The sequence below is a fragment of the Lissotriton vulgaris genome, chromosome 2_1 (assembly GCF_964263255.1).
Source record: "Lissotriton vulgaris chromosome 2_1, aLisVul1.2, whole genome shotgun sequence".
NCBI classification, from domain to species: Eukaryota; Metazoa; Chordata; class Amphibia; order Caudata; family Salamandridae; genus Lissotriton; species Lissotriton vulgaris.
In genome coordinates this window covers 2,108,038,084-2,108,051,775 of record NC_141687.1, presented here as the reverse complement: position 1 = coordinate 2,108,051,775, position 13,692 = coordinate 2,108,038,084, and the positions used below count along the sequence as shown (strand labels likewise).

The 13,692-nt window shown below is 45.2% G+C and overlaps 1 protein-coding gene across 11 annotated transcripts in view; it reads right to left on the bottom strand.

Annotated features, from left to right (window-relative positions):
* The window catches only part of TCF12 (transcription factor 12), an 864,399-nt gene that overhangs the window by 331,747 nt on the left and 518,960 nt on the right, over positions 1-13,692 (bottom strand). The gene's annotated exons all lie outside the window — the stretch shown is intronic.

The window sequence follows — 13,692 nt, the reverse complement described above, 5'->3', positions numbered from 1 at the left end:
GAAGTTTGCAAACTTAGTTCGGTTTGAGTGCAACTCCTGCATTGCCAATCCCTGGTGAGTTGCAGCTACTACTGCTAAAACAAGGCTAATGGAGTTACCGATGGGTGAGGCAGACTGGCCTCAAGGGCAGGGCCAGCGTTAGCACTGGTGGCGCCCTGTGCATTTAGGTTTGTTGGTTCCTCCCAATGACCACCTCAGCCACGGATTCCCTCACTACCACCTTTTAACAGTACCCCTCCAGTCTCCATAACCACTCTCTCTCAGTTGCATTTAATTTGATTTACAGCGCCACTCATAGCATTGTAGGGTGTCAGAGCACTTTACATCACACACATTTCACAGAGACAATTAATGTGTGTGTAAATCACTATGTAAAAAATGTTACATTAGACTAAAGACTATAAGGTTAAGGAGTCACATGACAACCATACTAATAGGCTGTATAGTTTAATAGTGATTGGTCTGGAGAAACACAAACTCATAATTTAAAACGTAATACCAAGGTTGGGAGTTCTCTTTAATAATCAGAATTGATTTCTATCCAAAAAACATTCTTTGCAACATTAGGATAATCAAAGACTAGGGGAAAAACATAACACTCTAATTTATACATTGCAGTATGTATGCAGCTCTTAGATGACAGTCAATAGCTCACTGTTCTATATTAGGATTTTAACTTATAAACTGCAAGTAACAAAAGGATCTCTCTGACAAATGCAGTAGCCCACTGACCTATTTATATTATGTGCACTTTGTGATCTGCATGGCACATGTTCTTTGCAGCAGGTACATTAACTCTCTGCGCTACCTTTTCATGAGTCAAAACTTCCACTAGACAAAACTCCAATGTCTCTCTAGGAAGAACATTAATCACCAGAGTCATCATGAAATTGTTATTGTTGCCAAAAATTGCTGGAGGCCACAAAGGAGGCAGCAAGCGATTTTAAAAACATAATATACTTGCAGAAATTATGCCTCCACTCAAAGTCAGCACCCGATGCATTCACACCGGTTGCACCGCCCTAGAGCTGTCCCATCTCAAGGGTCCTGTGACCTCAGTGACAGTCTCTGTTGTTCTAGGCTGTGCTGCTTCATAACCCTGCTTGCAAAACTGGATGTGAACTTCAGTATGGATTGTGATGGAAAAACCTTGAAGGTTAACCCACACTTGCCACTGCTAGGGTCCACCTGCCGGTGCGAAGGCACCAGGGCTTCTAAGGTCTTGCGAGGGCTTCTAAGGTCTTGCATGGGATTGTGCTCTCTCTCAGGAGTGTGGTCTGGTGGACTGGCTATTAACGGTGAACCTGGATCTCCAGTTCCAAATTCAGCAGCCCTGGCCATAGTGCCACATCCTCTCCCCCACCGACCACCATACTGTCCTACAGAGAGAAACTCGCACTGCCTTCAACTACAACCTAATTGCTGACGGCTATAAACACCTGGATGCGGCTCAATTTAAATGACGTACTAAACAAGAGCAATATGCGGCCTGCAAAAACAAAGTAACAACATCCTGGAAAAAGCAAACACTCATAGGGAATGCTAAATTTAGCAAACCATGTGAAATGTAAGCAGGAACAACATGGTTACCTTAAGGCTTTTACACTCACTATTCAGAAGTCAGTGAGCGCTTTTGCCTGAAAAGTAAAGGACATGACTACAGGGCCCTGAATGGACCCAATTCAATGTCCATTGCTTATATCCTTACAAAACGTAAGCAGTATGGTAAAAAGATCACATCCCTGGACGCAGAGCCGCAGTACAGATTTTTTTTTCCAATACATGCATTGCAGTACCTCCAGGATTGGTGCACTAGTTTCAAGCGCGGGAAAAACAGACAAGAAAACAAAAATAGCGCTTCACTGGCAAACTCTGTAAAAGTGGCACTAATGTGTTTGGGTGTGAATAAAATCAATCTGGCCAGTTTGCAACCACTCTGTCTTACTTTATTTATTTTTCATAGTTTCAACCTTTTATTCCCGATGCCTACTTTGGAATTAAAATGTCAAAAGAATACGACACTTCCAGCAAAAGTGGTTATCTTTTTTGGATCCATTTCACAGAGGAACAAATAAAAGAAAGGAGAGGAAAGCGAGCGAGAGCCCTTTCTTGAAGTCACAGTAAGAGGAACTGCTAGACAGAAAGAGAAGGAAAGAGTGAGGGGGCAGCTGAAGCAACAGAGCACAAGGGGACACGGTCTTTGTCTTCTCTGGGCAAGAAGGAATAGACAGAGTCCTGTTACTTCTCTGCCGCACCGCCCTTCACGAACGCTGAGCTTTATTTATAGGCACGGCGATTTCTTGCGTCCTCGGACGCATTTTCAAAATAAATAAGTAGGGGAAAAAAATCATTGGAATTTAACAGGTAGAGGCCCGCCGTGCCCTGCCGATCCCTCTCCATTGCGACCACTGTGTTTCCTGGACGTGCAATAAAGGCACAGGCCCGACATAAAAAACACAGGAATTTGCAATGCAATAGGTCTCACAATACTAAAAATTGAGCTAATGAGATTGCTAATAACAATGCAATGCCAATAGCTCAAACTTTCAGTAATGCAGGACATATTGCATTGCAAATGCTTGTTTGTACTGCACCTCTGGTACCTTCAATAGTTCTACCGATATTGTGGCATGATGGCTGAAGCTGATCTGCCTCCCTGGGGACCATGATGAGGAACAAGGAGGTTATAACGAGACTGCACCTCTGGTACCTTCACTAGTTCTACTGATACTGTGGCATGATGGCAAAAGCTGATCTGCCTCCCTGGGGACCATGATGAGGAACAAGGAGGTTATAACGAGACTGCACCTCTGGTACCTTCACTAGTTCTACCGATACTGTGGCATGATGGCTAAAGCTGATCTGCCTCACTGGGGACCATGATGAGGAACAAGGAGCTTATAACGAGACTGCACCTCTGGTACCTTCACTTGTTCTACCGATACTGTGGCATGATGGCTAAAGCTGATCTACCTCACTGGGGACCATGATGGGGAAGAAGGAGGTTATAACGAGACCGATGGAACAAGCACCCCATGGACAGCATCAGTACATGAGGCACATGTAGCGTGTTTCACAAATGATTTCACGTACACAATGAGTCCCATCACTGCTTGCAAGGTAAATGAATGATATATATATGTGAAATATAGATTTTTATTCTGGCAACCATACGCAGAATGGTTGGAATTCCATTAGGGGTTTTTATGATTGTCTAACATGACGAAAATAGACCTTTGATTATGGCTCACTTATATGTGCATCTCTTGGTAATGTGACTTAAAAGACAAACACCACGTCAATATAGCAGTTGAGGTGGGGATACATAGTTTCATCAGAGTAAAGGATTACGTTACCACAGCCTCTTGCATGCCCAGGTAAACGTTAATAAGTGCTAGGTTAATCATTAGTAGGCAATATACACTCATAAGCACTTTCAAAAGCAGCAGTATATTCACATGCGATACAGCAATTGTACTCGTGGCTATAAACCAATCTCAAGTCACATGTTTCAGATTGTTCTGCCTTTTTTTTCAGCAAATAGCAATGAACACGTTGGAAATGGTAGGCTCACCCTTACTACCGTAAGCATCAAACTGCACAACAGGTCCAGGAATGCTTAGTACTCTGAGTGGAAATCCCTAACAGGTTCGAAGTCCCACTGATGACTATAGGTGGGCGAGTCAACATATCAACATGGGAACAGAGCATAGCTTGCCTCCAAGAGGCCAAACACGAGACGAGCCGTGGAAACATTTGGCATTTGAATAATGGAACAATCGTGAAATTATTAAGGTGCTTTTAAAACTCAAAAGGCATTTCTTTATGTTTCAGAAGTGTTTAATCTTAATAGAAAAGGTTATTTTGTACAGTGGCTCAAATCTGTATGATAGAGTACAAACCCTTTTGTTTGTTCAAGAAGCCCTCACCCACCAACCTGGTTGGAGGCATGCTTCCTCATCGGGCCCACCCAGTGACACCAAATGTGTCCCGGGTGTGCTACAACGCCTGGATACAGCGGAGCAGATATGTCATTGAGTGTGCAGTGTAGTGGCGTGAAGGTGAAACGTTTAAAAGCTATACAGGAATCCCAGTACCCGAGGGTAAATTATACTTTAATAACTGGGTCACTGTTAGCATTTAAAAAGGCTGTTGGATGTAATAGGAGTGTCTATTAGGGTCTCCTGCATCCAAGTGTGGTCTACATGTTTCAGCCTTTATGATTAAAACTGGCTTTCCTCAGGACCAAAAAGTGAAGGTGCAATTGTCTTAATTTAAGTGAATGTATGATTTTGAAAAATGTGAAGCACTCACTAAGGTGCTCTATGTGTGAAGGGGGATTCCCTCTTAGAGCATCACTGGACATACAACATGTATGACAATACAAACATACAAGGAAGAGTCTTGGAATGGTAGTATATATTCACAAAACAATCTGATTGCCGATTTCTATTGTGCAGTGTAGGCGATAAAAAAGCGGCAACTGATGTAGCCATATTGTTGGTATGGCTAGAGTGAAAGTTTTCGTTTATACATGAAGTTTTGTGGTGGGCTAGACATCGTAAGCACATCAACACAAAAATGGGGTGGTAGGTGCATAAAGAGAATATTATCCTCACGTTGGCTATTTGCCATAAATGCCCCAGGGAGTAGTCCTGGCAGTGGTATTGACCCTAGAAAGATAAAGGGTCCTCGGGGGTTAAAGACCAGTAAAGAAAGAGCTTACCCGGGCCGTTGCTGAAGCGCTTGTTTACTCACGATTCAGAAAAGGGGGTGGTGATGAACAGAGTGTCTGAATTAAGCAGACCACTCTTACCCAGTCCAAAGATCAGGGCTTAATCCATCACCGTTATTTAGCTCACTGCACCATCCCAGCTCAGAGCCTGGCTATATGCAAATCAGTCTGTCCCTGGCCCAGTGCATCATGGGAACAGGGCAGACTAAACTACCAAGCCAATTCTTCACCAGAAAGGAGACAAGCTTCCGGGGACCGGTTTCAGGCATTTCAGCCGTCGTCGGCCCGGCTTGCTTGAATCCTGATGGTGCAGTGAGCAAGGGACTCATGTCTGAGTATACCCTGCCACACCTATAGTGGCCAAAAACGATTCACGAAACATTCGGTCGGCATCTGCGGTGAACCTCTTGCTGTCTCTGGGACCTCCGTAAGAATCAATCTCACACAAATTAGAGGGTAGCTAAAAAAAGTTTAATGAAGATGAAAACAAGTAATGGGTAGAGCAGTAAGGGGGCACAACACAGTTGTGGACGAAAACCCTCACTCACCCGAGGGTGACATGCTTCATCATTGGGTTTCTCCAACACACAGGGACCGCAAGGTACCCTGTGTGGGCTACGACTTTACCCACGAGGGAAGAAGCTAGAGTGCGAAGCAGTGGTTGGTTCTACCAACTCGTAAATGGTAAGGAGGGGCAGAGTGCAAGTGAATCAAAAAAATCAAAAGTGTGTGTACTAAAAACTACCTATTTAGTGGTACTAACTTTATTCTTCCTTACTAAATGGTAGTGATTAAAATTGGAGTGATTGCAGGGTTATGGATGTATACCCTCTCAACATGTTTCTGCCATATTGACAAGAAGTTCCAGGCATTCATCAGGATCAAAACATAGTCACTCTGCTACGCAGTAGAAAATATATAAATAAAACCTCTATTCCTTGACTGTCACACATTAAATTTGAGCAACAAGATCTGTCAGGGTGCTCTAGGTCAACATGTAAGTGTCATCTTCAACCATCTGTCGAGTGTTACGCTAGGTCTTTAATCTAATGGAATCAAAATCACTTATATAAGGTCTAGCTTCTATCAAAGCTAACTGCAGACACCTTTGCACACTAATAACTCATCATATTTTCTCTCATCACGTTTGTCATGTGTGGCATCCTAATCTTACATATAACAACATAATGTTGCCTGTTGTCTCAAACACTAACCAGATAAAATGTAACTGGTTCATAAAACGTCTTACATGTAAATAGTGACGTCTTAACCCGCCACAATAATAGTATAAAGTGCGCACAGAGCACTTCAAAATGTTCTAGATATCGATGCAGCGTTGCCTTATACGCCCCATCATTCTAATTCTCACGGGGTCTATAAAGCCTCTTTGCAGCCGTAACAGCCAAACATACTCTGCACCAAACAGTGCTTACCTCCTAATAGGGCCACGAATACGAGCCGACATCTCGAGTGGGAGACGCCGTCTTTGAGCTCTCCGCCATTCATCGTAGAATAGAAAAGGCGGAAGTCCAAAGAGCACGCACATCGTGTATCACGTGATCGGGGTACTTCGTTTCTATGGAAACGTATAAACGCTACACTCCGATAGTAACTGGAGGTGACTAGATTTGAGGAATATATCAATATTTGTCCACTGTAAAATGTCTAATACGGAACCATTTAATGGACTACAACTGTTATGTGACAGATGCACAACAAAGACAAAACTACGCCGTATATCGTAAAGTTACGAGGGCGGAATTACGCGGGGATGCACGACGGGTGTCAAGTGATACGAGTCACCCGTTGGTATAGTAACATATAAGCAGTATGCTCAGTTCTAAACCCAGACTCCTTTCAATACTAAATAAGAGGTGGCTGGATTAGGAGGAATATTGCAATTATTTGTACACTCAAAAGATCTTATGAGGAACTATTCATAAAATGCAATCTCTAGTATTAGGGCACTACGCTGAAAATGGGCACCCAGTGTTCAATTCAAATCTAGTTGATAGGTATCACACTATCGATATCAGCAAATGAAGAGGGAGGGAAATTAATATGTCATAAAAATTGTTGTGTTGTGAAGAACCTCAAGTATCTCAACTAGAATGGAAATTAGTTTGTACTTGGTTTTCGTTAAAGGACTAGGCTAAATGCCACTCAGAATCAGATTAATGAAAGCTCACAGCACACCAGGGTATATCATCATTAAGTCCATTCTGATGGCTCCGTAAGAATGCCACGAGCTGTACTCAGGCCTTAAGTATTGACCGGTTGATACGGTTCACCTGTGCATGCAAGGACACAGGAGAGACTATGCAGACCTCGCTGAGTCATGCCTGTACTGCGCGTGTGCAGGAGGAAAGTGCCTTTCTCGTGTGCGCATGCGCAGTGCCGTTTGTTGGCGCCTGCGCATTGTGTTTACATCCTGAAGCTATACCGGGTGTGTTTTCGGGCTGTTCAGAAGTATGGCCAAGTGTAATTTGCAAATAAAGGAATTAAAGGAGTGGAGATTAAAAGCGCTCATGGTATTAGTAAGCCAAATGTACTGTTACTGGCTGTTGCTAGCAAGCTGGAACAAAAATGGAATGACAACGAGAGAAGGGAATCAAGGGTGGTGTTTCATACTCGGGGAATTGTCATGGTTTCAGTGAACTCCAGGGTATGGAGTCATCAGGCCCTGTAGCTGTGTTGAGACGATAGATCCATCTCTGTTTTTTAGTCAGTAGGATCCGGTCATTATTGGGTTGGTTGGTGTCAAACTGCTCTATGACAGTCCAGGTTATGTCATTGGGAGTATGATGTTTAGTGAGGTAGTGCTCTGTCAGTCTGCTGATATTTTTGCCACACCCGATTGTGCTTCTGTGTTCAACCACTCTAGTCCTGACTTTACGGGTCGTCATGCCTACATAGCGGAGCCCACAGGGGCATGTTATCAGGTACACCAGATTGCTGGAGTTGGGGTTGGTGTGTTGACGTTGTGTCCAAATTTTGCCAGGTTCAAGGTTGAGTGCTTTTGTGGGTTTGGTGAGGTGGCACACACTGCAGTTATTGCATGGATAATGGCCCGTGACTTTGGGAAGTCCCCAGGAGCTGAGGAGTTAGTCCTTATTGATTTCTTATATAAACCTTGGGGATACGGACTAGCTTTCTAGTCCTCTCTCTCTCCTTTGATAACGATAGATATATATTTTGTACAGAGCACATCCTGGAAGAGATATATATTTTCCAGGATGCGTTTTGTACAAAATAACCTTTTCTATTAAGATGAAACACTTCAATATCAGGAGGGACTCTAAAATAGAACATTTGTCGAAGATCACACATCTGGTCAAGCGGGGTTAAAGGATTTCTGGCCTCACATTATACAACTCGCCCACTAGATGGTTAACTCTTTCCCTCTCTTTGAACAGAAAAACGTTTATGCCTTGTTTTTAGTTCTTAGTGTGTGATGGTAGTGTGTGCGTGGCAGACAGCGGACCTCAAATCTCTTCTATTCCAAAGACACTTTCAGAACTAATTCCTCATTCTCAGACCCCGCCAGGAAGTCCCTAAGTCATTGTAAATGTGTAATATTTATCTATTTTTGTACACTCCTTGCTTGCTGTGTTTGAGATTGTGTTCCTCTTGCCTGCTGTGTTCGATTCTGTGTCTTGCAATTTTTGTACGTTCTATTTTGTAACATTTCTCTCATGTAACGTAACTGGTTCTACTGTACAGAGCTCTGACACCTTCGGGTAAAGTCTGCACTTTATAAAAATGCATCAATAATAAAATAATAATAATAACAGAAGCCACATAAAGGCTCGGCCGGTTTTGGGATCGAGGGTCCGAGAAGACTTCGAGCTGAGCCACAGCCAGGCCTGTTCTGTTGAGCTTAGCTCGTGTCTTAAGCGGCTCAGTCACCTCTACTGGTGACATGAGGAAAATTCACATCAATACCCAGGTGGGATGGTGAAAATGCCTGAAGTTCGGTTGTGTGTCATTTGGCTGTTTTTTGGGTAGGCAGGGTGGGAGGGCTGGAGTATCAAATGTGGCCTCAGCCACGGTACCTCTGTTTTTCATACGGGTCTAGTAAGCATAGATGAAGAGGAGAGGGGCTTGGTAGATAGTGGGTTGAATCTTATGGGCAACCTTTAGTGGATGCATGAGCCATTCCTCTAGTAAACACTTTGTGGCTCGTCTTGTACCGGAGCCTGATCTCTGAAGGCCGCGGTCTGGGCACTGTGTGCAGTGACACCAGGAGCAGAGGGCAGGAGCGTCAGAGGGAAATAAACTATGTAATGAGGTGAATGTGGCTCCCAGCTCAGAGGCAGTACATCAGGCGGCTGCTTCCTCCAGGGTCTCCGGCTGCATCCCGGGGGTCATTTGACTGCACAGCTAGTGGGGAACTGCCTTTCAGTTCCCTAAACGCTAAAGGAATCTAGGGAGGGGCTTGCAAAGGAGGAACGGGTGGGGCCAGAAACAACGGGTGTGGAAGTGCCCATCCCACTGTGGAAGAGCAGCCTGAGAGGAGCACTCCGGCAGCTTGCCCTCAGTCATTCCCCCTCAGCTGTGAGCCAAGTGCAGTGGCCCAGCCTGCTGCAGCTCTAGGGTGGCCTGAGGAGAGCGGGCGCATCCAGGAAAGTTAAATATATTCTCAAGAAGCCGCTCGCATGAAAGAGCTGAGAGTGCTGAGAGTGACTGTAACCAGTCGTCCATGTAGCCAGGGTGGTCGCAGGGCGTCATGAGAGAGGCACAGGGGGAGGTGCGAGCAGCGGTGGGCTGAAAACGGAACCTTGAACACAACTGCCGCCCGCTCGCGCATCAGGGACTGAAGTCCTATATCTGCAAATAACGGACAATGTCAATAAATAGAACAACATGTTGCTGCACACCTTTTTTTCTGTTTCTTTACTTTTGTAGCAATCTCGGCACACACTTAAGCTAAAGTTGTTTAAAGCTAAAGCAGGGCCTGTCACCATTGTAACAAACACAATGAAATAGACTTGCTGGCTGGCGTGGGCTCGGCCTCCATTATTGTAGCTGAGGCGAGCTGTGCTGGTTTAAAAAAAAAAATGCGGAGGGGGAGAGGTGTCCTGCCTGAAACATCAGTGAGGAGAAAGTGATTTAAGTAAATAGTGCCCAGAGGCTGTAATTAAAACATCTTGAGTAACAACACATGCAACAGGGTGTGTCCTCATGGGAGGTTACGACAGGAGAAAAGGAGGTACTAAGGAGAAACTACTAAGCCTATTGATGGATCAAAAGTCACCATTTACAAAAGGACAGTAACAGGAGCCAATTGAAAAGATGGACAAGAAATGGGAGAAGCTTAAAGGCCATACCTGAAGACACTCAAGGCAAGACCTAAAAACCATTTGCAAACCAGGACATGCAATTTGCACTCAGTCTGGTTTTCTAATGGGAGTACAATTTGTCCTACATTGTAATAGAGTGCAATATACATGGATCAATTCGTAGGAAGTCACAAAATGACCTGCTTAGTGCATTTTAGACAGGTTCTAATTAGTGACACATTTTGACTGGATGCAAATGCTGCGATGGAGGCTTGCAAAAGACAGCAGATCTCCATCCCTGCATGTGTATTTGCAAATAAGGGGAAAGTTGTAAAAAAATAAAATCAGCATGCCACCATTGAAGGAATAGGTGCTTCTTTGAAAAAGTTTCCATTTGGGAAGAAATCAAGGGAAGGAGTTGGTGGTCCTCTGGGTTAAAACCTGTCCCTACCTCCCTCTGGCTGCCGACATGTTCCTTAAAGGGGAAGATATACCACGGTGACAGCCACCCTTTTGCAAATCTATTACCAACCCCCTCCTTGAGAGTTGGTAAATTTCAATGGTTTGCAACCATAATTGCGGTCACAGACCATGTATACATACTTGTGTGGCTCGTGAAGAAGAGGGGATTCCTTTGCACTGGCCTCCCTATTTGGGAATTGAAAAGTCTATCTGACTCATAAAGGGGCCTCTCTCATTGTGAAAAGGAATTTTGCCGTTGTAAAAAGCTGTTTGTGCATCAAGCCTACAAAGAGCTATAGCCTAACTTTTCAAAAGCATGACTGTGTTTCAGAAAATAAACTTCATTCTAAACATGCAAAGAATGCATATTACCCAAATGTAATCCAATACATTTTCTAATCATAGATGACCTGAGCATGTATGCTCTGAAATATAAGGGTGCCGTAAATGTATGCATGTAGTTTAGATAAAGGCAATATATTTGTCACATACTTTAGCATGAAATTCAAGGGTTATTTGATTTTGTACTTTTCGTACAATTTCTGGCATTCTATTTAGCGTTGTGATTTCTACACACCCAATTTAAATGTGACAGTTTAAAATAACGAAACACTGAAAGTAACAACTCACTCTCTCAGGTTCTTAAAAGTCACAACCATGGATTTACACCTTTTCAAAAACTAGAAAGGATGTAAACTTCTCGAAGAAATACTTAGAATAATTAAATCTAGCTGGCAGAACCTGTACTTGAATTATTGAAAGAAATGTGATGTCTCCATAGTTATTCTTATAACCGTTCTCAACCTATTCAATCTTTGTTGATGAGGGAAAGGACAGTTTAAGCAAATGCTATGGTTCCCATGCCAGACAACCCCCATTTATCACCCCACCCGAGTAGGCGCTCTGATTGTGCACTTCCATAGCCATCTGTATGGTCCTAATGTATATTCAGAATCCTACATCCCTTTATGGGTGGAGGGTATTTGCTGAACAAAGTAAAAATTGTCTGCAGACATAACATTTGGTAGCCTTTTCATATGGTTTAGAAGAGAGTCATATTAGGCAGTGGCTGGCGAGCTTAGAATGTACATGTGGCGGCGGCAAGATGGCTGCTTGCTGAAGCGGCTCTGCCAGCGAGTCTGCTCACCCGCTTACAATCCCATCCACAGCGGCCCATCCGTGGATATATGTAGCGGAATTGGACTGAGAACACTGATGTGATCGTCATGGTACCAGGAGCGATGTGCTGGCAGCCCTCCTGGCCTGTAGATTGTGACCAACGCCGCAGTCCTGAGGGTGCTTCGCAGCTTCAAGATGGCGGCTGACATAGTCGGTGATGCTGCTGGGGACCTGTGAGGGCATGGGCGATCCCCGGCCGGGGGCAGGGGCAGACCGCGACCCCCCGCTGCCGATGCCGGGAGTGGTCGGTGCTGGAGTGGGGAGGGCGCCTGTCAAGAACACCTTGGCTGCGGCCAACGTGAGACAGGAGTACGGGAGCCACTGCCCGCGAGTGGGGCACGGTCGCAAAAAGGAGCCGCAGGCGCGGCGGAGCTGCCAAACCCGTTCATGAAAGCAGAGGTGAGCGGTGAGCCGCCCCCCCCACCCCCTCCTCCTCCTGACCGGACTGTGCGTGTGATCCTGGCTGTGGGCGTAGCGACCGCTGCGGGCATTAGAGGAGCTGAGGCGGTCGTACTCTGCGAGGAGCTTGAACTGACTGGGGCCTTCGCCTGCTGTGTGTTGTGGAGTATGGGGACCGTGTTAGAGCTGCTGGGAAGGTGAGGAGGGGCCGAGCAGTACTTGTCGCCCGCTGGACGTGCTGCCGGGGGATTGTTGCATAGGCTGCTATGCGACGTGGAGCAGCTGACTGAGCCTGTGGGCGCTGAAGACTGCCTCCCCCTTGTCGGTGATAGCTGGGTGAACGGCCTGGTGGGGAGAGGGCATCAACGCTGTTCCTAGGGGCCACGTGAACGTGGTGGTGAAGATGGTGCACATAATAGACTACACAGGATGTGCTTGGTTGTGGGGAAGTTTGGAGCTGTTCATTGGCTTGCATTTTCTGTTGATCTGAGGGCTGCCATTTTGTGCCGAGGTTGCTGTGACTCTTACTCTGGGCCCACCATCTTGTTGGCCTCGACCGATTCCGGGATCACTGCTTGCCGCCGGTCCACGCCTCTGGTCCCCTGCCTGTCCTTCGCCCCTGGATGGCCACCTCAGGGATGCTCGCTCCTCACCAGACATTAATGGACACTAATGTGGCTCCCTTATTTTCACCTTCACCTTGAGGTCCCCCAAATTACTGAGATGACCCAAAGCAGTGATTGAATTTGGCACTGGACTTAGTGACTGTGTGACCCCACCTGGGTTTGGTTCAGCTTACTCTAATCTTTTTGGGCTCCCATGAGGTACCTGTCTTCCCCTGCCGGTCTGCCAGAACTGATCCGCTTCCCATCCCCCTGTTTTTACTCCCCTCCCCATTTTCATCCATCCTCCATTGGGGACTTCTCTTTATATGTTTGTCTTCGCAACTGTAACTAAATGTAACTATGCAAAACTGTTATTCTTGTTATCCCTGACCTCGGAGACCGGAGCAACATGGCTGATGCCCTGTGGAGCTGCTAGACAGCTATAGAAGAGATTGGCCCTGGTTTTCCCCCTCGGCCGTCACCTACCCAGCCGGACATTGGGCACAGTTATCCTTGTCTCCCCGCTGTGTGTCCTTCCTCACCCTCCCACCGACGAACTACTTTAAAATTGTTTTTTGCCTGTGTTTTTACTATGCTCTTGGAACTGATGTAATTTGTATCTCGTAACTCAATGTTCCTCATGTTAAGCGCTCTGATACCTCCGGGTCTAGCTAGCGCTATATAAAACTCTTCAAATAAATAAAATAAAATAAATAACATTAGAATGTGTTGTTTAGTGATGGATTTTACTGGTAAGGGTAAGTGGCCAGCTAGGCTGTATTATGGATCTTTGTGGAATATTATGGGACTACGAGTGTGTGCGCCAATAGACACTGCCATTTCTTTTGCTTGAGTGTACAGCGGTCCACTGCTTACTTTCAGGGATAGCAACTCAGTGAACAACCTGGTGATATTGGGGGTTACATCGTTAGCAGATACCTTTGATGTGGTCAATTGTCCTAAAGTAAATAAAAAGAAAAAATACATATATACACATATATACATATATAACAGCAAAAGAATTGAGATG